The sequence below is a fragment of the Megalobrama amblycephala genome, linkage group LG11 (assembly GCF_018812025.1).
Source record: "Megalobrama amblycephala isolate DHTTF-2021 linkage group LG11, ASM1881202v1, whole genome shotgun sequence".
NCBI lineage: Eukaryota > Metazoa > Chordata > Actinopteri > Cypriniformes > Xenocyprididae > Megalobrama > Megalobrama amblycephala.
In genome coordinates this window covers 30,566,696-30,594,566 of record NC_063054.1, presented here as the reverse complement: position 1 = coordinate 30,594,566, position 27,871 = coordinate 30,566,696, and the positions used below count along the sequence as shown (strand labels likewise).

At 36.2% G+C, this 27,871-nt stretch overlaps 2 long non-coding RNA genes across 2 annotated transcripts in view; both read right to left on the bottom strand.

Annotated features, from left to right (window-relative positions):
• Positions 1-7,017: 7,017 nt before the first annotated feature.
• The window catches only part of LOC125278316, a 59,059-nt gene continuing 38,205 nt past the window's right edge, over positions 7,018-27,871 (bottom strand). The window contains exons 4-5 of the long non-coding RNA XR_007187090.1: positions 11,168-11,244; positions 7,018-7,568 (exon numbers count right to left, since the gene is read on the bottom strand). This is a non-coding gene — a long non-coding RNA (uncharacterized LOC125278316). The remainder of the gene's footprint in view (positions 7,569-11,167; positions 11,245-27,871) is intronic.
• Positions 23,505-25,363, bottom strand: LOC125278315. The gene is made up of 2 exons (XR_007187089.1): positions 24,107-25,363; positions 23,505-23,983 (listed from the first exon to the last, which is right to left on the bottom strand). It is a non-coding gene; the product is annotated as an uncharacterized LOC125278315 (long non-coding RNA).

Below are 27,871 nucleotides of genomic sequence, written 5' to 3'. Positions count from 1 at the left end.
ATTTAAATGCACATAAGTAGAATTGTTTCTACTCACACAGGAAAGACACACTTAATTCTTCTTTACAAATTAATTTACAACAAAAATGTTTTGGTAGTTGTTATATATATATATATATATATATAAATAAATAAATAAATAAATAAATAAATAATGTATGTATGTATGTGACTGTGTGTGTTTGTAGATGGAATAGATTCACTCAGAGATCAGGTGGATGGTCACTCAGGGTTTCTTTACTGTATCTGCGACAAGAAGACTGGGAAAACAGGACCAAATGGCTTATCAGCAAACAGCATATAGCACATCGATGTCGCATACAACGTCAGCAGGACGAGCTACGAGACTCTGATTATATACATTTTCTCAAATTGAGCGTGAACATATAGTGGAAAAATTCTTAAAGGATACATCCATGAAAAAAAAAAATATAAATCACGAATACAGACAATTCACATTAATACAGTGAAAATATAAACTCAAGTAACCATCATTTTACATATTTTATATAAATGAAATGAGGAGAGAAGAACGCAGCCCTTAGATGGCGCAGTTACACAGCAAAGAGCACGTGCGAGACGATACAGCACATGTGCTAAAAACTAACATTCAGCTGAGGCTACTATTTTAACACAGAACATGGTAAAACTCAAATAAAACACATACCTGGGAAAACAGGACCAAATGGCTTATCAGCAAACAGCATATAGCACATCGATGTCGCATACAACGTCTTAAATGAAATAAACAGTAGTTTGGAGATTACAATCAGGCCAGTTAACACTCTTCATCGTATAGTCACAAATAATACATATTTGACTCTATTACACAACCAGGAGTTGACAGACAAAATGAGTAACCTTTTGTGAGGTTTATAATTCAAACTTGGGCCTGAAAATGATCCAAATGTAATTATTAAGACAGAGCAAACATTTATGCGACTTACCAGCAGGACAAGCTACGAGACTCTGATTATAGAGCTCCGCCCCGCAATATCATGTGCACTAACGTGAGTGACGTCACAGCCAATGGCGAGTTTCCCAATTTAAGCTGAATTTAACATACATTATTTTTAAACACGTTACATATATATATATATATATATATATATATATATATATATATATATATTTATAGTAGACAAAACAGCAAATTAATTTACATTGCAAGCATAGCAACACAAAAGACATCGGTTCGATTCCCAGGGAATGCATGAATTGATATGTATGAATGGAAATGTAATTTGTTTTGGATAAAAGTATCTGCCATATGCATTGATGTAATATTGATAATTGCTTCATATTTATAATAACTTTCATATTTGTATCATACTAACGTCATTCCCCCGGTTTCACAGACGAGGCTTAAGCTTGTCCTAGACTAAAATGCATGTTTGAGCTGTTTTAACTGAAAGTAACTTGTATTGACATATCTTAAAGGTCCCGTTCTTCCTGATCCCATGTTTCAAACTTTAGTTAGTGTGTAATGTTGTTGTTAGAGTATAAATAAAATCTGTAAAATTTTAAAGCTCAAAGTTCAATGCTAAGCGAGATATTTTATTTAACAGAAGTCGCCTACATCGAACGGCCAGTTTGGACTAACTTACATCCCTCTACTTCCTTCTTTAATGACGTCACTAAAACAGTTTTTTGACTAACCTCCGCCCACAGGAATACACAAGAGTTGCGTTTGTAGAGTGTGTTTGTCGCCATGTCGTCGAAACGCTGTTATTTTCATCCCGCAGTCCAATCACCGGGTCTGATTCCGGCTCAAATTGATAGGGTAAAATTAAAGACATGTTTACAATAACACTGAGCGCGTGCATCTCCACGTTATGGTAAAAGGCGTGACCTTTCCGGGCAAGGTTCGCTAAGCTGCTGTCGAATCACAACACAGGAACCGCTGGCACAATCAGAACTCGTTACGTATTTCTGAAGGAGGGACTTCATAGAACAAGGAAGTCATCAGCCCGTTTTTATGACAGTGGAAACAGCGGTATACAGATAAGTAAATTATGTGAAAAATACTGTGTTTTTTTACACGCGAAACATGAACACATGTTATATTGCACACTATAAACACAATCAAAGCTTCAAAAAACCACGAAAAATGGGACCTTTAAAATATGTCAATGCCATTGTTTTGTCTCAAGATGCACACCAGTAATGTCTTTTTGTAGTGTATGTTTATAAAAGCTATTTAAATATCCTAATTGAACTAAGGCTAAGCCCTGTCTGTGAAACCGGGCCATTGTCTTTTAAGACATTTTAGGAAATGGAATTAAAATCTATGAGGAAAGACTAGTAAATAATTAAGTTTTAGACAGAAACATGTAATTGTATATGTAAATAGTCAGTTGAATTGAAATCTGTTTCTGTTTACAGATGCTGTTTCTAATGTCATGTACTGGACTGAAAGGCATATCAGCTTGCCTGAAAACAAGGTGGAAAAGACATCAAGGCATTGAACTATTTTCTGCTGAGATACAGTATAATTCTCCACTAACAACAAATCTCTGTGAGTGAAATTGAGCTCTTTCACCTTGAGCATGTCTATTTCCCATTTATCGAAAGTAATTAAACTTTGGAAAATATTGCAGTGCTGAGGAAATCGATTTTGCAAGTGGCTAAATTTGACCTAATATACGAGGTAGAGGCAAACTGGGTTGAATGAAATTATTTCTGGCTCTGATGAGAGATTGATTTTGTAGTACATTTGCAGTAGTTTGATCCTCCCTGTTGTAAAAATGATGATGGAGTCCAAATACACACAATGTGAAACTGTGGATCTCGTCTCCCGTCGACTCCGCTGATGAATATCGCTCTTCTAAAAATGTTTATGAGAATCTTATAGAAACATAATGCACAGATGATTGCTCTCACTGCGTCTTTGATTGATGCCACTTATGAGCTTTAAATCAGGGGAAAAAAATATTCTCGTGACAAATACTTCCATATTACATTTACTTAACTCTGCATGAATAATTTTTCTTAATTAGTGTCTTTGTCGCCTTGTCTTTAAAATAAGATCTATTTACTTGAGAGGCATTTTTTCCCTTGTTAAGCATGTCTCACTAAAGTGTAGTAGATTTATGCTTAAACTAGCATCACACAGTTCCTGCAGATTTGTCAGCTGCACATCCATGATGCAAAACTCCCGTTCCACCACATCCCAAAGGTGTATTGGATTTAAATCTGGTGACTGTGGAGGCCATTTGAGTATAGTGTATAGTATATAACTCATTGTCATGTTCAAGAAACCAGTTTGAGATTATTTGAGACGTGGCGCTTTATCCTGCTGCCGGAAGTAGCCATCAGAAGATGAGAACATTGTGTGTCATAAAGGGATGGACATGGTCAGCAACAATACTCAAGTATAGGCTGTGGCATTTAGTGTGCCAAGAAAATATCACCAAACCATTACACCACCGACCTGAATCATTGATACAAGGCAGGATGGATCCATGCTTTCATTTTGTTTATGCCAAATTCTGACCCAACCATCTGAATGTCACAGCAGAAATCGAGACACATCAGACCAGGCAAAGTTTTTCCAATATATCAGTTATAACAAGTGGTTATTTGAATTACTGTTGCCTTTCTATCAGCTCGAACCAGTCTGGCCATTCTCCTCTGACCTCTGGCATCAACAAGGCATTTTCGCCCACAGAACTGCTGCACACTGAATATTTTCTCTCTTTCAGACCATTCTCTATAAACCCTATGATTGTTGTGCTTGAAAATCCCAGTAGATCAGCAGTTTCTGAAATACTCAGACCAGCCCGTCTGTCACCAACAACCATGCCACATCCAAAAGTCTTTCCTCCTCATTCTGATGCTCAGTTTGAACTTCACAAGATCTTCTTGACCAGGTCTACATGCCTAAATGCAATAAGTTGCTGCCATGTGATTGGCTGATTAGATATTTGCGTTAACGAGCAGTTGAAAAGCAGGTGTACCTAATAAAGTGGCCAGTGAGTGTATATTATATATTAAGATATACTGTATTACATATATCTTAATGTCTTAATATCTTTATTTGCTTCTAACAAAAATGTTTTGTTGTTGGGCTTTCCTTACTGGAAAACAATACCAAAATTCTTATTGAGAAAAATAGTTTTTGCAGGTAAGTTATAGAGCAGAGGATCATACATAATGCATCATTAACAGAGAAGCAATCTGAAGGTATGCTTGGATGCAGATGTTGATTGCAGGCCATTATATGATATATCACGGTCCTCTTCTATTAAACTGTCCAAATCAAATTTTTGCTTTGCTGTGACATGCATGGTCTGAAACCAGTGTTTGGGAATGCTCTCTTCATGGACTGTGTGTGTGTGGGTTGGTGGGTGGATGCGCACATGCATATGTGTGGGCTCCATCTGTCTAGTAACTGAACTCCACATCTGGCATTGTCAAAACTCAGAAAAGCATAACAAGACAAAAAAAGAATAGCTGCCTCCTTTCAGATTCACCAGGTAAATACGGTTTCACCAAGCAGACATCAGGTCATGTTTTATTCAATGCCAAGGGCCTATTAACCTTATAAAACAGAAACGCACATTCCAACATTTCCCAAAACTGCAAATGTTTACTTGTGGTTTTTATTTTCTGTGTTTGAGAAAAACCAATGCTGTCCAAAGACTAATGATGTTTTTTTAAACAGATAACTATTGATAGTAGTAGTTTTAGGGCAAGTTTTTAGGAAAGACCTACATTTAAGGCTTGTAATTACCAATTCCAACACCCAAATGAATCCAACAGAATTTTTCATTAACATGTTCCTATGATGTGATACTCAAATAAGCATAAAATACACACAAATTATTATATACATATATATATTTTTTTTTTGGTCACAGTGCATTTTGTACTGAAGAGGATTAGGGCCAAGCAATAATAAAAAAAATAAAACCATCTCGAGATTAAAGTTGTTAAATTTCGAGAAAAAACTCGTTAAATTTCGAGAAAAAAGTCTAAATAAAATGTTGAGAATAAATTTGTTAAATTACGAGAAAAAACTCGTTAAATTTCAAGAAAAAAGTCAAGATAAAATGTTGAGAATAAACTCATTAAATTACAAGAAAAAAGTTGTTAAATTACGAGAACAAATTCATTAAGTTATGAGAAAAATGTCGTTAAATTTCGAGAAAAAAGTCGAGATAAAATGTTGAGAATAAAGTCATTAAATTATGAGAAAAAAGTCGTTAAATTATGAGAACAAATTCGTTAATGAGTTTATTCTCAACATTTTATTTCTACTTTTTTCTCGAAATTTAACACGTTTTTTCTCGCAATTTAACAACTTTAATCTCGAGATGGTTTTATTTTTTTATTATTGCTTGGCCCTAATCCTCTTCCATAATTTTGAGATTGATGCATTTACAAGAAATACATGATGATGTCTGATGTTTCCCAAAATAAGATTTTGTCTCTCAGATTGTCACTGTTTATTTTTTTATTTTTTGTGACTATGTAGCTCCGCACACATTTAAATCTCATTGGTCCATATATTAATCATCACAATTTCTTTATTAACCCATTTTAGCCCACCGGCAACTATAGTTGCCGCAGTGTATGGTTGTCATTTTTCTTTTGTAGGTATTTTTCTAGATGTTTTCCATGTTTTATGTCTCAATGACATGCAAGAAAACATCCAAATAAAGGATTTCAAGAACAAAAAAAGGTATTCACTTCCTTCCTGTGACATGAGGCTGTCAATTTCCAACCCCTACTTCCAGGAAGCATATTGAAGGCAAACCCTCCCAAAGAAAAGTAAATTTCATGCTAATATTAAGAATTTTTTGTTGACATATATATCTATGTAATCTTGAGGGTCTCTAGAATCATCCAAACAAAACAAATCTTACAAGAGATCTATAGTTTTTTGTATACTTAGTCAAAAGTACAAGCGGCAACTATAGTTGCCGGTGGGCAAATCACTTGTAAGTACATATATCATTGGGAAATGGGGTATACTGTGTTTAATGGGTCAATAAATCAAGGTTATTGGTCTTGTTTAGTGCTTTTTGCTTTCATAATATTTTATATTGTTATATATTATATATTGTTATTTGTTAATTCATTTATTTATTTTTAGTTTGTTTGTTATATGTGACCCTGGACTACAAAACTAGTCATAAGGGTCGATTTGATTAAATTAAGATTTATACACCATCTGAAAGCTGAATATATATAAGCTTTTCATTGATGTAGGGTTTGTTAGGATAGGACATTTGGCCGAGATACAACTATTTGAAAATCTGGAATCTGAAGGTACAAAAAAATTAAAATATTGAGAAAATCACCTTAAATTTGACCAAATGAAGTCCTTAACAATGTATATCCACTCACAAAAATAATTTGTTATATATTTATGGTAGAAAATTTACAAAATATCCTTATGGAACATGATCTTTACTTAATATCCTAATGATTTTTGGCATTAAAGAAAAAAAATCAATAATTTTTACCCAAACAATGTATTGTTGACTATAGCTACAAATATACCTGTGTGAATTATGACTGGGTTTGTGGTCCAGGGTCACATATAGATGTAATTTTTTCTAATGAACAATGTAATTTAACATTTTGATTCACAATGCTCTGTTGGAGCAACTTAATGGCTGCACTTTGTTCTTCACTGTGTTCTACCACTTTAAAACAAAAGGATTTGTTATTTGTTTTGTTTTCATATTCAAGAGATTATAAGATAGATGCAACTTTTTTGTGTTCGCATTGAATGCTCTTCGACTTTGACTAATCTGTTGATCTGTTGAAAGCAGCTAATTTGAGTTAGATGCATAAATGTTATCCTCCTATTCAAATTTTACATTGAAGAGGTGCATACAACATATTTGCCCACCGGCAACTATAGTTGCCGCACATTCAAACACGTTTTTTAAGAAGAAAAAAAACAAAAACCTGGGGAAAATAAATGCAGAACATGTTCACATAGGACACTATTAACAGGATTATATGCATGAAACCATTCAGAAAAAAATTGGGCACAAATGGGTTAATGGCAATTCAAAAGTATCTTTTTTTTATTCTGTCGAAATAATTCTTGCGAGCAAAAAATTATTCATAATTATTCACATATATATGGGGTGACTGACAACTAGTGCACATATGACCTGACTAGCCACTCCCTCCAGCCTGATTATGAGAGCGTGAGAGGAATAATAGCGATCAGGAGTGAATGTTCTGCTGGCTCTTCCCACGCTAAATCATAAAGTTAATCAAATTTGAGCTGTAAATGGGCCGGATCAAACCTGCAGATAAAAATAAATGTGTAGAGCAGTGGGGGACTCCTCTCAGCTTTAACTATGCATAGGAAACAAGAGAGGGCTGCTTAATCTTTCATGAAGTACAGTCTCAGACCTCACCTTTGACCTCAGCTTTTCACACTTTCAAGGGCACGACTGAAATTATGGGAAACAAGAGACATCCATCCAGACAGTGAGGGCTTTGTTCAGGGGATACGGAGCGGTGCAGCCCAAAGATTCATGGCAAAGTGGAAGAGCAGCAATAAAGACTGTTCAAAACTGAAAATGGTTCCTCCGCAGGCTGCATATGAAGGTAGGAAGAAAGCATCAATGGATTAGTGGTCAGTTAAGTGTCTTTTCAGTGGCTGATTCTTAAATAATTAAATTTTTTCTTGGTTATGTCTTGGAAGTCTGTCTAAAACAGTCTTTGGAGGACGTGCCTTTATAGAAAACACTGTCTGAAGTCACTGACTGACTGGGCAGTGAAGCAGCTGCCTTCAGTTTCACAGCCAATCTGAATGTGTTTTCTTCTAAAGCGCACTGTATGTCTCAATGTTCCAGTAGTTACACCAGAAAAGGCAACTGTTCACCTATCTTGTCAAAACTGTAGAAATCTTTGCAAAACATGAAAAAGACAGCTGGGAAAAGTTGTAGAGCATTGTTACCTCCATACTTTTGGTTTTTCAACAGTATCTTGAACCATCATAATACATTTGTATTGGACTTGTATGAGATAAGCAATTCTCTTTCAGATAGATACTTAAATAATAATAATAATAACATTGTGCCTTTTATTCACTAAATTGTACAATACAGTTTTTTCCTCAACTGATTTGACATATTTCTAAACTATGTTCAGTACAGACAAAATTATTCACACAGAAAAACATATTTTAATTTTGTTATGCAGCACTACAAAATGTGCACCACATTGCTCTCAACTAAAATTCCTGCATTCAAACTGGTTGTTTACTGAGTCTTTAAAGCTTGACGCAGTGAACTGGGTGAGCCGGGTTCTACGTCAGAACGCTGACTCACTATTGGCCGGCTCCAGTGTCAGCATCACTCGCATGCATTGTGGTGCACACATGAACGGTGTCGGCTAATAATGAGCCAGCGTTCAGACGTTGTTCAGACGTGTTCACTGCGTCAACTGCGTAGGAGACTGACAGGGAAGAGGAAAAATAGTTGAATAAAGTCATTATTTTTGTTAGGTTTTTGCACACAAAAAGTATTCGCATTGCATCATTACATTAAGGTTGAATCACTGTAGTCACACAGACTATTTTAATGATGTCTTTACTACTTCTCTGGACCTTGAATGTGGTCATTTCATTGCATTCTATGGGAAATAGAAAACCTTTTGGATTTCATCAAAAATATCTTTATTTGTGTTCCGAAGATGAAGTCTTGCGGGTATGGAACGACATGAGGGTTAGGATTTAATTAATGACAGAAATTTCATTTTTGGGTGAACTAACCCTTTAATAGAACTGAACAAATAGCATCATTGTTTGAGTTTAATTTAGTTAGGGAAAAGACAACAAGCAGGAGATAGTAGCAGTCAAGTTTCTGTCTACACAATACACATTTCCTTTTTAATTAAGAACCTCCAGTCTCAACCCCCATCTGCCCCTCCTTCCCACACACACTTAAAACATGCAAACGGATATTAAATGACATTTGAGTGCTTTTCATCTCAACATTTTTAATCAAATATTAAGAGGAATATTTCAGATGAGCTATTGTGTACAAAGCAGAATTGCTTCATTTAACTATTTTATTGTAATTCAAAGTGGGAATTATCAAAGAGAAGTATCAGTTAATACAATTAATAATAAAACGTTGGCAGCATTTATAATTCATTCCCCCAGCTAAAAAGAAAACCACAAACTACTAACAGAGCAGCTTAACTAGGATATATTCAACAAACTCTAATTAGAAATGCTTATTGATGTTGAGTTGCAAGAGAAAGATGTGTGTGGCAAGCAAAGATATGGATGAGGGAGAGAAAAAAACATGGCTTAGAACAAAATACTATTGTTTTGTTTTCTTCAGCACAGGTTGTCTCTCAAAGAAAAGCATACTGTACCATCGCCAAGCATTGAGGATAATGAAGCTTCATGTAGTGAACAAAGGCACCTGATTGAAAATTTAGAAAGGAGGAAACACCAAAGTATGAATCATTGCATTATTTTTTTATCTGTTGAAAAGTCAACATTAAATTAAAGCATGAAATGTTTGCTTTCTTACTGCATATATATAATATATAAGTTGTGAGGTGGGGCCTCCATGGATCAGAATTTTTTGTTCAGCAAAAAATTTTTTTGTTTTGTTCAACTGGATTGAGATCTGGGGAATTTGGAGACCAAATCAACACCTCAAACTTGTTGTTGTGCTCCTCAAACTTTTCCTTAACCATTTTTGCTTTGTGGCATGACACATTATCCTGCTGAAAGAGGCCACAGCCACCAGGGAATACCATTTTCATGAAAGGATGTAAATGGTCTGCAACAATGCTTAGGTAGGTGGTACGTGTCAAAGTAACATCCACATGGATGGCAGGACCCAAGGTTTCCCAGCAGAACATTGCCCACAGCATCACACTGCCTCTGCCGGCTTGCCTTCTTCCCATAGTGCATCCTGAGGTCATGTGTTCCCCCAGGTAAGTTACGCACACGCACCGGGCCATCCACGTGATGTAAAAGAAAACAGGATTTATCAGATCAGGCCACCTTCTTCCATTGCTCCGTGGTCCAGTTCTGATGCTCACATGCCCACTGTTGGCACTTTCGGCGGTGGACAGTGGTCAGCATGGGCACAGCTATGCAGCAGCCCTATATGCAACAAACTGCGATGCACTGTGTTTTCTAACACCTTTCTATCAGTACCAGCATAAAAGGGTGAGTTCACCCAAAAAATGAAAATTCTGTCATTAATTACTCACCCTCATGACATTCTACACCCCTAAGACCTTCGTTTATCTTCGGAACACAAATTAAGATATTTTTACTCACAGTTCATGTGAGTACAGCGGTTCTACCTTAATGTCACAAAGCGACGAGAGTACTTTTTGTAAGCCAAAAAAAATAAAAAAAATAATGACTTTTCAACAATATCTAGTGATGGCCGATTTCAAAACACTGCTTTGGAGCTTTATGAATCAAATCAGCGGTTCGGAGCACCAAAGTCACGTGATTTCAGCAGTTTAGCCATTTGATAGGAGATCCGAATCAGTGATTCGAAACAAAAGATTTGTAAAGCTCAGAAGCTGTGTTTTGAAATCGGCCATCACAAGATATTGTTGAAAAGTCATTATTTTGTTTTTTTGGCACACAAAAAGTATTCTCGTCGCTTTGTGATATTAAGGTAGAACCACTGAACTCACATGAACTGTTTTAAATATGTTTTTAGTACCTTTATGGATCTTGAGAGGTTCAGTGGCTTTGCTCTCAATAGAGGCCTCACTGAGCCATCGGATTTCATCAAAAAATATCGTAATTTGTGTAAATATATATATATATATATATATATATATATATATACACATTTTTATAATATTGCCAGCAGTTATTCATTTTAAGTGTAAACTCAAATCCCAACCTTTCAAGATCTGCCCAGCACATTCTTCAGCCGTGTTGATTGTGTTTGCAGAGGAAAAGCAAAGATATTTATTGCCTTGTTAGTTGTTTTTCTTTTTTCCTGCAGTCTCGATAGAGTTGAAGACCCCCAAGAGACATAAAACACACTGGAACTAACAACTGCCATGGAACCGTATTGATTAACAGCTTTGACAGCTTACCAATCTGACCGCGCGTTGGAAATGAGGAGCTCAGGACTGCTGCAGGTGTATGAATCACAGTTTCATGGTCAGAGACGACTCGGGACAGATAAACTCACCTAACGGATTACTGGACCGGACCTTCCTGGAGAGATGCCGCAGGCGAATTACAACCATCCAGTGCAAACTGCATCATCTGCAGAGAAGGTGACAGAAATTGCCATGGTATCAGCCAAAATGTTAAATCTATTAAATAACTTTCCATTTGCTGAAATGCTGAGCCTCACAAATATCCTTTCATTGGCGCTGCCTGTGAGAGGGTGATTACGGTCACACCCCATAGAAAAAATATAATAAAACCCCTTGGAAAACTTTCTGGAATCTTGAATCTTTCAAGAAAACAAGCCCAGTATAATGTGTAATATGGTAATGGGTGTCAGCGGTGTCAATAATTCTGGGATATATTTGTATATATGTTTTTGTGCAATTATACATGCAATTATTTCACATTAATCAAACATCATTTGCAGTCAAAATAAGATCATTAAGAAACTTCAGACTAAAGTTAGAGGTCCATTTCAACCAAAAATTGACCTTTATCTACTTTTTATCACCCTTATCTACTTTTTTTTCACTTGTCTCATAACCAAAGGTCATGTGCTGGTGAATATTAAGGCTGAACAATGACTTAAAGGTGATACAGAGGATCTTTTCGTCGACTGAGAAACCAAAGACTGTTAGTGAGTTTTTGAAATGAGCGCATGCGTAAGAACAACCCCCCTCCTTCACAGCTCATTTCGAGGGAACGCCTCCCAAAACTCGTGCAGGAGTATCGGAAAATGAGTGTTTACCACCGGCATTCGCTGTGTCGTGTTAGTGGATTCATTATGTCGGACTCACCGCAGGTAACTCATAATCTGCAGTTGTTACTCCTGTCTCCTGACAAAAACATTGCATGCAGCGCCTGTGGAGTGTGTAAAGTTACTGGAGCGCGCAGCCGCGCACGTCTCTCACAAGGAACGTCATGGCAGTGATTGACAAGCCAGAGGGCCAATCGTTTACGCGATGATCGCTGATGTTTTTAAGGCCCTACCTCGTGCACAGATGATGTATATTAATATTATTCCTTTCAGTGCACCTAATAAATAGTTTTTTATCAGTTAGTAAAGACAGTTTCGAGTAATATTGCAAAAATGTATAAAACAAAACATCCTCTTTAGCACCTTTAAATTTCTCTGTTTGTCACACAAAGCTATTGTATCAGATAGAATATTTTACTTGCAAATTTGAAACTGGACATTGTATTTTGACACTTCTGAGAGAAAAATGATTCAGAAGAAGGAAAAATGCTTTTCAAAAAGCAGCAAAAGTATCAAAGCGTGCTAATGTCATCCAGGGTAGAGCAGACAAAATAAAGCCAGCGTCTTTTCCTTCATTATTCACAATGACAGGAGGACGGCAATTATGCTCTAGACAGAGAATGATTTGAGCGGTAGGGTGGATGTATTTAAACTCAACTGCTTGCTAAATGATCCATTTGAAGTTTGCAGTTCAGGGTCCTAAAAGGAGTACGAGTTCCCAGAATTCGCTTTCTTCTCAATCACCTGCTGGCCTGTAGCTCCTGCTGCAATCTACAGAAGGACTCTTCACATCCTTGTCCTCAAAACCCCTTGAATATTGCAACAGTTTATGGCTCAGCATGGACTTCAAATATGTGCATGTTCTTTCTGCAGCACCTCTGAAACAAGAGCACTTTTCTCCAGCACCTAGTGGGAGAAAGACACAACTGCACTCTCACACCCCCATCTCTAATCACAAAACTCCCTCAACAGGATTCCAGCAAATGAGATAAAGACGAGAATTGAGAGGGAAATTGAGCCGTATAGTGAGTTTAGGCTCCAGACAATTACTGGTGGAGGTGTATTGGGTCTGCAGTCTGGACTTTGGATGAAAAGGTGGTGAGTCTGGGAGCACGGACTATATTGATTTTGGTTCAGCACAAGGTAATGTTTGCAATACAAAACAGGTTGCACTGCTTTGTTATTCCCATAGAAGATGAAGGTTACCTTGGATACTTGTCACCTAGTTGATGCACTTTATCCAAAGCAACTTACTATAATAATCAGCATGGACTGTCACTATGGAGCAATTTATGATTATGTCTTCTACTAAAGGGCATGATGAAAGGGCAGAAGGTTGTCCAGGTTACCGCTGCTGGGTTTCAGACCTGCTAAAGTTTTTATATTTTCATAGTACATTAATGCATTTTTTTAAAAATTAAGAATATACTTTTCATTGTATGTTTCTTTAAACCTGAATATGTTTTTTCCAACAAGAGTAAGAGTAAAAGAGTAAAATTCTGTCATAATTTCCAAAACATTTTGCCAACAGTAACATCTCCTTTTGTGTTCCACTATAAAAAATAAATAAATTAATTAATTAATTAATTAAAAAAAAAAATGATATAAACATATAAAACTGTAATCTGTAAGCATATTAAAGGTGCTCTAAGTGATCCTGGGTGGAGTAACTTCCTGTTGACGTTCGAAGTGTTGTCAAACAAAACAGAGGCTAGCTAGACCCTCCCTCCTCCTCCTCCCCTCCCCTCCCCTCCCCTCCGTGCTTCCTGAAACAGTCATGAACGCGCATTTAAAATCATTCTTGTCGGTTATTGGCTGGAGCATGTTTATTATGTTTCGTGGTCCAGGCTGCACCAGTTTGTTTTTGTTGCCGTTTTCAGAGCTTGTGGCGACTACAGAAACCGCGTTTTTTTACAATGTGTTCAGGGGACAGGCAGCTAGCGGATAGTGAGGAGATGTTTGCTGTATGTGACAAAAAATGTTTTGGCCTAAAAACGCGTGACATCGCTTAGAGCACTTTTAAAAAATCATATTGATTTGGAAAACATGAATTATGTTTTTCTCTGTCTGCTACCCTTTATATCAAAGCTCATCACTGCCATGATGTCATTTTGCTCTTGAGTAATTAGTTACATGATTTTTACAGCACAGACAATTGGTAATTGATTTCAAATTCCATACTTCAGCTGTTTCCTGCACCATCAGAGGTACTGCCATTGATAACGGATAGCTATTGACTAGCACTAAAAACGAATCTCATGCTACTGTGCTGTTTTTTGGCTGTTGTTCTGTCGAGTTTAATTTAGAGGCACAACTCCGAAGATAGTATCAGTGAAGATATCAAAGCCTTATAGTCAACACTATACAGTGGTCTATGCTCCTCTGCGCTAGGTTGTAGTTTTCTTTCTACAGCCATAGCATCTTAAGCAGCTTAAGGTTCTTTAAGCTCCTTCCGCAACATACACAATCTGTTCCCAGCGTGCTCTCCTTTCTATTTCAACTTACAGTTAACTGTGAGCTTAATGTTCAAGCTGAACTGTAAGCTCAGTGTTACTGCTGGAACTGATGTTGCTGTCTCGTTCCAGTGCAATGTGTTGCATTATGCATGCTGGGCCAGATGCTTCAGTATCTGCTTAAAATGTTTCTGCAAAATGGCAGTAGGCTACTATGGCGTATTGTGTAAAGGTTGTAGTTTTGAAGCCCTCAATGAGCTATATAGTATGGAAGCTCACAAGAAACCATTTTAAAAGCTAAAATTTTGAAGCATATCATTTTATTAAAAAGAAAAATAATTCTTATGTTAACATTTTTTATTATTTGAGCTGTAAAGTTGTTCTCATCATCTGAGTAGTTACATTGTCGTGCATGGCGACAAAGTTAAAATTACACAGAAAAGTATAACTAAATTGAATCAAAATTGAATTGACTTGAACTGAATAATGACACGTGTCTTCTGTAGAGCTGCTTATAGCTGAACTGAACTCTTCATAATGGCTGAACTTTACAGTTATTGAACTTAACTGACTTGAGCTGAATATTGTCTTTTTAGAGCTGCTTTAGCTGAATTTGAGTTTACATCATTGATTATTTTCCTGTAGTACTGTAAAGCTGCTTTGAAACAATTTGTATTATATAAAGCAATATATGAAAAAAGAGGTAGAAAAAAGATGAAAAGTGATTTTTTTCATCATGTTAACACTCACATTGTTTACGTCTTGCAGTTATAGTTTTGAAACTGAACATTTACCGATTAGCCACATTAAAGGGTTAGTTCACCCAAAAATGAAAATTCTGTCATTTATTACTTACCTTCATGCCGTTCCACACCCGTAAGACCTTCGTTAATCTTTGGAACACAAATTAAGATTTTTTAGTTGAAATCCGATGGCTCCGTGAGGAGGCCTCCATAGGGAGCAATGACATTTCCTCTCTCAAGATCCATAAAGGTACTAAAAACATATTTAAATCGGTTCATGTGAGCACAGTGGTTCAATATTAATTTTATAAAGCGACGAGAATATTTTTGGAGCGCCAAAAAAAAAAAAAAAAAAAAAGACTTATTTAGTGATGGCCGCTTTCAAAACACTGCTTCATGAAGCATCGGAGCATAAATGAATCAGTGTGTCGAATCATGATTCAGATCGCGTGTCAAACTGCCAACGGCTGAAATCACGTGACTTTGGCGCTCCGAACAGCAGATTCGACACACTGATTCATTGTGCTCCGAATCTTCCTGAAGCATTGTTTTGAAATCGTCCATCACTAAATAAGTCGTTATTTAGTTTTTTTTGGCGCTCCAAAAATATTCTCGTCGCTTTATAATATTAATATTGAACCACTGTACTCACATGAACCGATTTAAATATGTTTTTAGTACCTTTAGGGATCTTGAGAGAGGAAGTGTACATTGCTCCCTATAGAGGCCTCACGGAGTCATCGGATTTCAACTAAAATATCTTAATTTGTGTTCTGAAGATTAACGAAGGTCTTACGGGCGTGGAACGGCATGAGGGTAAGTAATAAATGACAGAATTTTAATTTTTGGGTGAACTAACCCTTTAACTTTCATTGTAAGTTCCTAACTGTAACCCTGATTTTCGCTTTGTTAGAGAAAAAGCGAGTTGAGTGGTAATTATGCCACAAATGCTGTTGATTAAGCTTAACTTATACTGAACCTGGAGTATTCCTTTAGTTAAATATGTTAAGTCTCCCCCTGCTGGCAGTATAGAGAAACGCACATGGCATCAGGCACGGGAAAGCATGAACAGAGGTGTGATGCGCCATATGACTACCATCTTTAATCTTTAATGCTGCTCTTGTCGTTCAGTACTCAGCGGTAGCTCGTTCTATCACCTGCATCTACATGCAAATGACTAGCAGAAGCCCAGAGCAGGAGAGAGAAAGAGAACTCATTAATGAATAATTTGTCTGACACTGCCACCCCTGTCAGTGGCTTAAACTGCAGAAGCGGGGCCAGAAATGCCATGTTACCTACTGTGGTGGATGTAAACCTATGCATTAGTAACCGCGCATGGAGCAAAAGGGAAAAGTTATGAAGATCATTTTCTTTCCCTGATTGAAATGCTCCTTGCATGCACAAGCTCTCTGGTTTATTTCCCCATGGTTCAAGGCAGTGGCAAACAGCTCAAGTTCCATATTAAATTATGCAACACTGTTGTAAACTCACTGAGTTAGTCTCTTAGACGCTGTGCATAAACAAGCAAACATTGCGAAATAGCTGATCGTTGAAGCTCAAAGGCAGAATTGAAGAAAATGATGCTGCACTGTTGCATGTTTACAAGAAGGGTAATTAGCAGGGTTAGCGAACAAATAACACCTGTTTGATTCAGTTCTCAAGAAAGTCCTTTGTGTGGAAAACAAAGGGACTATGTGAGTGTCCGTGAAAAAACAACAGAGTGCATGATAATGAGATTCAGGAGAACAAAGCACTTGAGGCGAAAACAAGGGGGCGAGGAGGGTGGATCGGAAAAACCTCTGAACAGAATCCTGATGTTGTTTGTGGCCTCATGAAAATGGATTCTAGAAAACTATCATCCATCCAGAAACAACCCCTTTTTCGATTGAATGAAAAATTTATTCAGGTTATTTTCCATGCAGACAGCACGGCAAATGTCATTAATGAGCGTCGGTAACTGGTTGAAATCAAATCACAAGCTTTTTACTAGGTCTGTGGATTTCATGAGGAGAAGGATTTTCTCTCTGCTCATTTTCCTGTACGGAAGAGCAGAAAACCATGTGAGAATGACATGAATATGAAGTTTGGAACCCGTTTCATTAGCTTCGGCAGTCCAATTATGCTTCTCCTGCATATGATTTGCATGAATGTAAATTCATCCCATAAGGACTGCAGAATTTAGTATGTTTAGCACCAATTAAGATTTGGTGGTTTCAATAATTTAATGTTAACGAATCTGCAGAACAATGTGGAAAGAATGTGAAATAAGGGAGACTGGGGCTAGTTGTCACAGGGGCTTTATCTTAGAAATGAAAAGGTTTTGAGGTAAAAGTCCAATTACACATGCTTGTTTTCTCTAGCAAAGCTTTTTTTGTAGCCTTTATGTAAAATTGTCTTAAATTACGAAAAAAATTGACAACATGCACCATTTTGGTGTCTTTTTTTGTTTTTTTCTTGGGCAATTTCCAGTTTTTTGCAGTCAAGACTTCAACATGTGCATATGCAAATTGACTTTCAAAAATAAACCTTGAGAAATATTCAGTGCAGTTAATGGTATGACATGTTAGCCCTGGTCTCCCTTATGTGATTAGACTGGAAAGGCAATAGCATTGGTTTAGTCTATGTATAATGCATGTTACAGAATTTTAAACTTAAATGCATTCAAGACGGCTGCTAATATTGCTTTATTTTATTGCTCATTGTTCACTGCTATTAATGTTGCATGAAAATTGAGCTTGAAATGGGAATTTAATTAGAGCATAAATATTTTTAATCATCTATTTTTTTCAGAGAGGATGCGACCATGTGGACTTCCAGAGAACCCCAGGCACTGTGCTATAATTAACACACACAGCTCTGCAACCTCAAAAAGACGTGAGCTTTTTTCTGTCTTCATAAAGCTTTCCCGTATATAGTCAAAGTTTTTGTACTGCGAGTGTGTGCTTAAAGGAGTTAAAATAATTTTTGTACATGCTACCAAGCTGTTCTAAATTTAATCTTCTGATAATTTGGTAAAACATTTGTTTTCAATATAATGTAGGGTTCTCAAACGTACCAGCATTTCGACCGTAGTACAGAACACGAGTATATTAGGTACACTCTCGTTTGTGTTTATATCAATACCTGAGATATAAACACAATATATATTGATATATATACCTTTTATATCAATTACCTGAGACCCAGAGAATGAGCTGATTGGTTAAATGATTTCACAGCACAGCGGACCTGATGGAAACAGAAAAGGGATCACCGCAGGCCTGAAGAAGAGAGGTTGACTGACTGATTGACAAGCAGGATAAAGGACTTCTAAAGTCTCCCGTTCGGTAAATCTGGGTCAGATTCTGCTGTGAGATTCTCTTTAAACTCAAAACCAGCCATAACCAGGTCTTGATCAAATGCTGTACAGTGTAACTGACAAGGCTATTTGTGGCTATATTTAATTCACCGACTACAAAATATAGGGCGGCCGAATAGAGAAGTCACTGAACTTTTTTTTTCATCAGCAGATGTTCTGATGTCCCTGAAGACTATATTTAGATCTTTAAAGGAAAGAACTGAGCTGATTTGGCAAACCACAGTGGACCGGAGTAAATCGGGGGTGCTTTTTTCGTAGCGCCACTTGCCTTGCGCTAAATTATTTAGCACCTAAGAGCGGACTGAACTGAAAGATGATGTGGGAAATCAAGTCCAGCTTGTTCAGACGAATGTTCAAGCCAAATTATATTAAGCAGACATGCAGCTTTACTAGTCAGTCTTGTAATAATTAAAATATATTGAGATGTCTTCACCTACAAAAGCTTTATGAATAAAAGATGACAGTTGTCCACCTGAAATGCTTCTGCTACTGAATGCTACTGGTGTTTTTGATGCTAACAATCTGGAGATGTCTGAACTTAAGAATTAATAAACACTCTTCTCAGTCCAATCATCAGCAGACCACTTGTTATTGATTGCACAACAGGGTGTAAATTAGGAGAAAATAACCTGTTTGCAAGAAGCTTTGAAAAGCCACATTGGTGTACGTGCAAATCTTTGCTCAGTTCCCTTTAGAAAAATCAAAGGCAGACGACAGTCTTTGCCATATCTCTATAATATGTGGAAATAATAAATTCAGTATCAGAAGTCTGGGAAGAGACATCCAAGTATGAGCTTTATTGTGGAGTTAATGACACATGTATCATGTATTGAAGTAAAAAACTGTTCAGATCTGCAGTCCAAATTTTCAATGTACATGATTGTCCTTTCACTTGCCAGACTGCTCAATTAGTGACCCTCATCACTGTAAGCTTTAGTAATGAGCATCGCAGAGGCACGTAGTATGATCAAAGTGAAAGTATATACTGCCGCTTCTATTATTTATGTATTGCTAAACAGGAAAAACATTCACAGAACTTATTTCAGAGTTTCACTCACAAATTGATTTTTTTTTTTATATCTTCACTATAGATCTTTTCTTTTGGTAACTTGTACTGTGAAAATAGAATAAAATCAGACAGATCTCAAGTTATCATTATTTAGAAAATAAATCTGGGTTGTGAAATCTCGATAAACTGTAGTATGTAACTAACTGTAAACTAGAATGCACTATGTTCTTCTACTACAATGGCTTGGATTAACTGGCCATGTTGTTCAATGTCTTGAAAAATGTTGTAATATTTGTATTTGTCCATAATATCATTCATTGTATATATATAAAAAAAAAAAAAAAAAAGTATATTTTGTGTTCTGCAGAAGACAGCACATTATGTTTTAGAACGACATGAGGGTGAATAAATGATGACAGAATTTTCATTTTTGTGTGTATGAACTATCGTTTTAATATGTATTAGTGAAGAATAGTTTGACTAGCTAAACAAAGCAATGTAATGATTTCGTAAAAAAAAAAAAAAAAAAAAGATTTGATTTTCTGTCAAGCGTTCTCTCCATATTTACGATTCTTTGCAGCTGGATCCTTCACTGGAAACCGAAAATAACTCACTCCTGCTAAACATTTACTCTTTGAATTCCTGCACTCAGGAACAATACAAGTCGACACCATTATGACTAAAAGTTTGCTAAGAGGTATATCCTACTAAAGCAAGGCAGTATTTGATCTGGTCTGTGGCCTTGGACAGCAACATCCTACCTATTTGGCAAAAGGGAAGACAACAGCCTTTTCCCCTCTGTTTTCTCTAGTCAGGTAACATTGATTTAAAAAAAATATGATTAAAAAAATTATTTTTTACTGTATACGCAGCCAAGTTTTATTAAAAGCCCATTTTGTCAATGGTAAAATACCCTTTTAAGCTATTGTCATTCTTTTCAGTGCTTCCTTTGTATGCAAATTAGGTTTATTATAGATTTCCCCTTATTAACAGAATATCACTCTGTTATATTTGCCTGGTGCAATAAATATTGCAATATTAACACCCACTGAAAGCAGGTGGTAAATGTAATTTTAAGAAAGACATTTGTTTGCATGTCGTATTGATTGTATATATCAATCAGTTATTCATCAAATGATGGAGAAGAATATTAAAAGACACTTTTGGCATTAAAAGAGCATTTTACAGAGATTCAGGTGCCTAGATCGCAGTGGTGGTCAGTCCCAGCATTAATATGTTAGATTGAGGTATAGTCCACACAGTAACCTGCCTGAAATTAAATAAACGTCGATATCAGCCGGTGCAATTCCTACTGAATTCTTAGTCAATTCCCTGTTGTATGTTAAGGAGATAATCAAGCTTTCTAAGTGGAGCAGGTTCACCAATTTCTCTAGTTTCCCAAAGACAATAATCTGAATTTGTTTCTGTCCACCAGGAGTATCAAAATAGACACATGAAATGCAATTGAAAATCCACTTTCTGAACTCATTAAGACCCCCTAAGACCAATAGATGATTATTTCAACCACTGATGTATGTAACCAGCCTGATGCTAGTCTGATACACTTGGATTTATGGACAAAAACCTGCAGCTCTTTAGGCCTTTTCACAGTAATCTATTTACTGGTATGTACTGGATATATATTTAATCAATTTTGGACCCAAGAGAGCAAACAGAAATTTACAGACCACTAACCCCATTCTCATGGGTATCCTTTTAATTCTATTAGTGTCAATCTGGCTGCTACAACTAGGGCTTTTATTATTGCCCATATGGGATTACTGGCCTGACCTTATTCATATATAAAAATATATATTTGTGAGTTAAGATGTAGAGATGTTTTTTTTTTTTTTTTTTAATGGAAGAGATTTTTAGAATGAGAAAAATGTCCTTATTTGCTATAGCTGCTTGATTCCATATATGTCTTATTTGGGAGAACTACAGCTGAATTACTCACCATATATAAATAAATAAAGGAATACATACAGTATTACTGCACCATATTTCTCTCTCTCTAAATAAATAGTGGTACCACACAAGAGCCACAATATGTAGCCTGGGCTGAAGCATTGAAAAGCATAGCGCACATTTCAATAAGAGGAACAGGGATTGAAAAAAAAGTGCAAAACACTGTGAGCCCAATGAAGGGGTTGTGTAGTATGTGACAGGACAATATGAATTGCATCTTATGCATTAAATTATACAGCATTTCTTTATGATACATTCACTGGATCACCTGGGTAGTCTGTCATTTCACAGTTTTGAAAGTGCTATAGAAAGAATTGAATTGGGAATGTTTATGTTGAACAGATAAATTCACATTGTTTCATTGTGGTGGAAAATTAGTTATATAAATGCATGCCCATTTGTTTCCGATCAATTGAAGTAGACTTAGAAAGACAAGATTATGAAAGCCTGAGACCACCATTGAACAAGATTACCATACTTGTTCCCTCAGAATCGCCAAAAAAAAAAAAGAAAAAAAAAAGGTAAACAGGTACACCTCATTTTGGGGTCAGTAAGTTGTTGGGGGTTTTTTTCAACAAAAGAAAAAAATTAATAATTGATCAAAAGTGACAATGTTACAAAATATTTATATTTCAAATGCTGTTCTTTTACATTTTTTTACATAAGTTTATCAAATAATACTGAATAAAATGCATCACAGTTTCCACAAAAATGTGAAGACACTGTTTACAACATTGATGATAATAAGAAATGTTTCTAGAGCAGCAAATCAGCATATTAGAATGATTTTTTAGGGATCATGTGACAATGATTCTGAAAATTCAGCTTTGACATCACAGGAATAAATATGTTTTAAAATATATTAAAATAGAAAACAGTTGTTTTAAATCATAATAATATTTCACAATATTACATTTTTACTGTATTTTTTATTTAAAAAAAAAATCGTACTGATTCCATAGTACTGTAATTGTAGCCTTATTTATAATAAAATCATAATATATGATTTTATATCTCACACTGATTTTATATATCACAATTATCCCTTCTGCATCAAAAAAAAAAAAAAAAAATGGACAAAAATGTCCATGCCAAAAAACTGTCATAGAAATATGATTTATTAATATTTTTTTCCACTTTCACTGATGTCAATTTTTAAACATTCATTAATTTTAAGAACTGTAACCCTTTAAATGCTGGTTTGTTTACATAATGCCATAGGTGTTTTTTATGAAAAAATTAAAAATAGTAGTTTATTTTCATAAACTAAATGCTAAGCAGATTTTTTTTCTTTGCTTATTAGATTCTTGGGTGTGTCAATGAAGAACAACAACATTAATTTTGAGGCATTTATATTTTTTATGTAATGTCAGATTTTTTACAAAAACTAACACTTAGGTCCATAATGGACAAAAATGTCCATGCCGAAAAACTGTCATAGAAATATTATATATTAATATTTTTTTCCACTTTCACTGACTCTTTTTTTTTTTATCAGCATCTCTTCTATTCACAATTACCAAACATTCATTCATTTTCAGAATTTTAACGCTTTACAAATCGGTTTCTTTACATAACGCCACTGTTGTTTTCTATAAAAATAATAATTATTACAATTATTTTCCATATACTAAATGCTAAACAAAAATTTTTTTCTTTGCTTATTAGATTCTTGGGTATGTCAGTGAAGAACAACAACATTCATTTTGAGGCATTTTTATTTTTTATGTATTGTTAGATTTTTTTTTTTTTTTTTAAACTAACACTTAGGTCCATAATGGACAAAAATGTCCATGTCAAAAAACTGTCATAGAAATATTATATATTAATATTTTTTTCCACTTTCACTGACTGTTTTTTTTTTATCAGCATCTCTTCTATTCATAATTACCAAACATTAATTCATTTTTAGAATTTCAATGCTTTAAGATCCTTAAAATTATTATTTCTTTACATAATGCCGCTGTTCTTTTCAATAAAAAATATAATAAATAATATAATAAATATAATAATAGAACAGTAGCCATCTTTGCTCCAGAAATAAAACAAATACAAGATCACTTTGAACAAAAACAAGATTTATTGTTCAAAACCCAAGAACACAGAGTACAGAAACCACAGGTATATGAACAGGAATATGAATAGAGATGATGAACTGAGTGAGAGGGAATTCACAGCAGGAGGTGCAGTATGTCAGTGTATGGACTTCTTGCAGATGGAGGCAACTTTTTTCTTTTTGTCAGTGCAGAACTTGCAGAACTTTCTCTTGCGGGTGTTTGGGTTTTCCTACTGTTGATCCTCCACCATGGTGGAGGCAGAAGGTTGGCAGGGGATCCGCTGTCTTCATGATATTTGTGGCATTACCAACATCTTCCCCAGTTCCTCGAGAAACAGCCACCATCTGAATGTTTTGCCCTGGTTCCAGGAGGGGTCCACCGCCGTCCACAGTACAAAAGAGTTGAAGGTTGAGACATCAACAAGGTTGTAGAAGAGAACCACTGGCCACCGACATGTACTTCTCCTACAGCTGTAGGTGCCAACAACCTTCAAAAGAAAAAATGAAAAAAAAAAAAAAAAAAAGAAATAAAATTTTCCTCTCTTATTGAATAATCAAAGCATTATGCGTTAAGAATAAATGTGTGTTGAACTGATGATAATGGCACATACCTTGTCCAGGTTGTCGACACCTCCTTTGCAGCGGTTGTAGTCTATGATGATCACTGGCTTCTTTTTTTCTGTGTCACTCACAGCCGGCTCTCGATACTTGGTGCTAAGGAGCAGCACGAATTGTACCAACTAGGGCCATCTTCCTCTTTAGATGTTCTTCAGCCAGTGCATAAGAAGTGAAAAAATTGCCGCAGGTCACAGTGTTTCCCTGGAGCCCCTCCGTCATGTCCAGGACAACCCTTTTTCCCTGGTTCACTTCCGTAGGACTTCCAGGAGACTTCCCTGTGTATATTTGCATCTTCCATGCATAGGATGTTTTGACGTCACAAGTGACCCAAACCTTTATGCCATACTTGGCAGGCTTGCTAGGGATGTACTGGCGAAATCCACATCAGCCTCTGAAAGGGACCAGCTGCTCATCCACACAGACATCCTAGCCTGGGTTGAACAGCATTGGAAGGCGATCTGTCCACTTCTCCCAGATAGTCCGAAATGCAGCCAGCTTGTCGACCCTGTGACGTGCAGTTCATGTCAGCTTGTCATCAAACCTCATGGTGGAGCTCAGGAGCCTGAATTTACGGTGGGACATGGTGGCTCGGAAAATGATCAAACAATCTGGCCATTTTTTGAATTCCACTGAGAATGTGCTGTATCCTCCATGTGCTCACTCTCAGTGCTTTCATCAGAAGAAAAGAGCTATCAGAGGGGTCAGACTCCAGCTCAAACTCAACGTCATCCTCTGAGCTCAACTCTTCATCCTCTAGCTTCAGAGCTTCCTCTGCTGAGTAACTTCTCTTCATCTTGCAAACAATGAAATGATCAACCCCTCAAGCAGCACATATTCATAGGTTCGGCTGTGAGAACATCTGTGTGAACTCAAACTTTGTATAAAATCTACCAGACTAAACAATCAGCATTTTCTTGTGGTGAAAACTAAAACAATGTGTTTAGGGGCTTCTGAACTTCTACTTCAAATTCAAGTGCACCTTTTATCTCCGTACAAAAACAATAACAAGTGAAAAAGCGCAATCAAGGGTTAAGATGCGTGTTTGGGTGAAAAAGAAAAACCTCAAAGCTCATTAACCTTCTTTGACCTTTTTCATAGTTTTCACATGGCCCTATGACCCTGCCAAGGGTGTGACTCATACATGGAGTGGGATTTTTGATTGCCAGTACAATATAATTTCTTTCAAACTAATTACACACATTAAATTTTAAGTAAACACATGCAAACTACACTCTGACATCCTTACCAACATACCCACACAATTATAGCTGCATTATTTTTCCAATTGACTCTATAATAGACTATAATATGAATAAGTAGAAAACACAAATAAAGCGAGTATTTCTTTTATATGCCAAATTTGAAAATATGGCACAATCTAGTAAAAAATGGTAAAAATGTAAAATTTGAAGCCTTGCCGATAGAATGAATGCCTATTTGCAAATATTGTATCATTTTATAGTCAAATGGCCCTGGGTTAAAAAATTGCAGTTTTAATGGGTTTCAATGTGGACATTTTTGTCCTTAAGGTCTTGAGTGTGAGTGTGAATTGATTTTTTGAAGGAAATGAGGGTAAAATGTTAAAATTCCAATAAAAATAAACACCTGAGCCAAAATTCATGTAGTTGGCATTAACAAAGGCACACTTATAACAAAAAACAAAACTGAAATGGACAAAAATGTCCATAAGGTTGCACAAGGGTTATAGATTTATTTCTCAAAATTGTGACTTAATTTCTCAGTTTTTGACATAACCTCTCATCTATTTTTCTCTTAATGTGACTTTTATTCTTTTTTCACTTTTACTCTTGAGGCAGAAATAAGCTTCCATAGAAAAGCATCAGAGTGGTGACAGAACAGCCTGAACAATATTAATCAGGTGATATTCATGCTAAATGGTAAGTCACTCTGAATTTGTCAAGAGTACAGAGGTCAGACTGACCATAATCATAATTCTTGACACACAGACTCATTTAATTCCTATGTGTTCCCAAGCCATGTGCAAGATTTCAAGCCACCCAATTCTGTTTCCTGTCTAGACATCACTCTCCTATAAAGATCAGGGAAATCAAGGATGATAGACCTGTGTCTTGTCATTGACGCCAAGGGAGAGGTATGTCCCACAGCGGCTGTTTGTTCCTGTCTAGCTTCTGATTAGTAGGATTAGGTCCTGCCACCAATGTGATCTGGATGGGGTTTGGCAGCCACACAGAGCAGTTTATGGGCATTAACACAACGGCAGTGCCATCTATCCAACAGGTTGTGTAACTAGAAATGTTGTTTATCGATTGTTTGGTCAAGCAACATCTGGAATTAGGCCTGTTTCACACGTGCTTTGTCTGTGGCGTGTATTTATTTGTACAGATTGCTGCGTGCACACATGTCCCAAAAACACAGCTGACAGTAGAATATCTCCAATGAGCCTATTTTTGCTGTGCACTCTAAACCAACATAATATTTTGCAATAAGGGCTTGTATGAAGAAACACAAACTAATATAGCAAACTACACATGCACTGTGTGAAAAAAAAATATGTCTGGCGGCTGACAGGCACACAAACGACACTATTTATTCAGTAAATCTCTCTAAATTTAAGCAGTTTAAAGCTATGCTATAGTGTTTAGATTGCATTCTGTGTATATTCATTAACATTTAGATGTAAATGTCTATAAAGCAAGCCTGTTGTTATGCTACTAAAATGCTCACATGCCACAGATGCAGGATAATACCTGGCATAATATGCACAAATAAGAGTAAGGCAGACCACTTGGGCATCCTGTGTGGGTGAGTGGACCTTTTGTTTGATTTGCACTGGAAAGTGCTAAAAAGTGTGTTATTCTGCTTTGTAAGTTTCTTCACATTCTTTTTTTTTTTCAATAAAAAAAAAAAACTGAGGTAAATGTTAATGGACAAGAGCACTAAAGCCTGAGAGGGATTTAATTGCCATGTTCAGAGGCCTTAGCATCTTTGTTTTGCCTCAGTGAGTGCAATCTGCAAACTGTGAACTCTTTTAAAAGCCTTCCTCAGAAGAAACAGCAGTAGGACATTGTCAACAGCAAAGCAAATAAATAATTAGAAACTTTTTTTTTTTTTTTTTTCAAAATTAGTACATCGATCCTTCCAAAATGTATTACTATTATTATTATTATTATTATTATTATTATTATTGTCTTGCCCTGATTCACTATGTCAGGATGGTTTTTACTGAAAGAAAGTGTACATACGTCACTCACTAGTGCGTGTCTCGTCATATCCGTAAATAGAGAAAATTTGCTCCGGCTTTGGCGCATGTATGGCATGGGAGTGGCATAGGTCAGTTTTCACAATGAGCAATGGAGCACGTTAAATCTCGAACCTCTGGGAAGTCTGCTGGCAAAAAGAGAACGCATCAGAGCTCGTAATAAAAGGAGAATCAACATTGGCTTGGCTTTTCGGAGATTGCGAGCAATGTTGTAAAAGCAACTGTTTTATTGAACAGATATACTGCCATATGTAGCTCTCTAGCAGAGTGAAGCATATCTATTATCTATTATGGGTCATTTCATTATGGTTTGTTGTAGCACTGTGCTGGAATTTGTTTTCAAGGAAGTATCGTGTCTATTAATGGGTATATAGCTACAGTAATGTCTTCTGCAAGTCAGCTTGAGATTGTGATGGAAATATTTATGTACTGGTTTTAGAAATATGCAGACTAAGGATGCTCAGGTCAAAGATCATGTAAGCTTACTAAAGTCACTTGATTAGCTCAGCTCAGATCA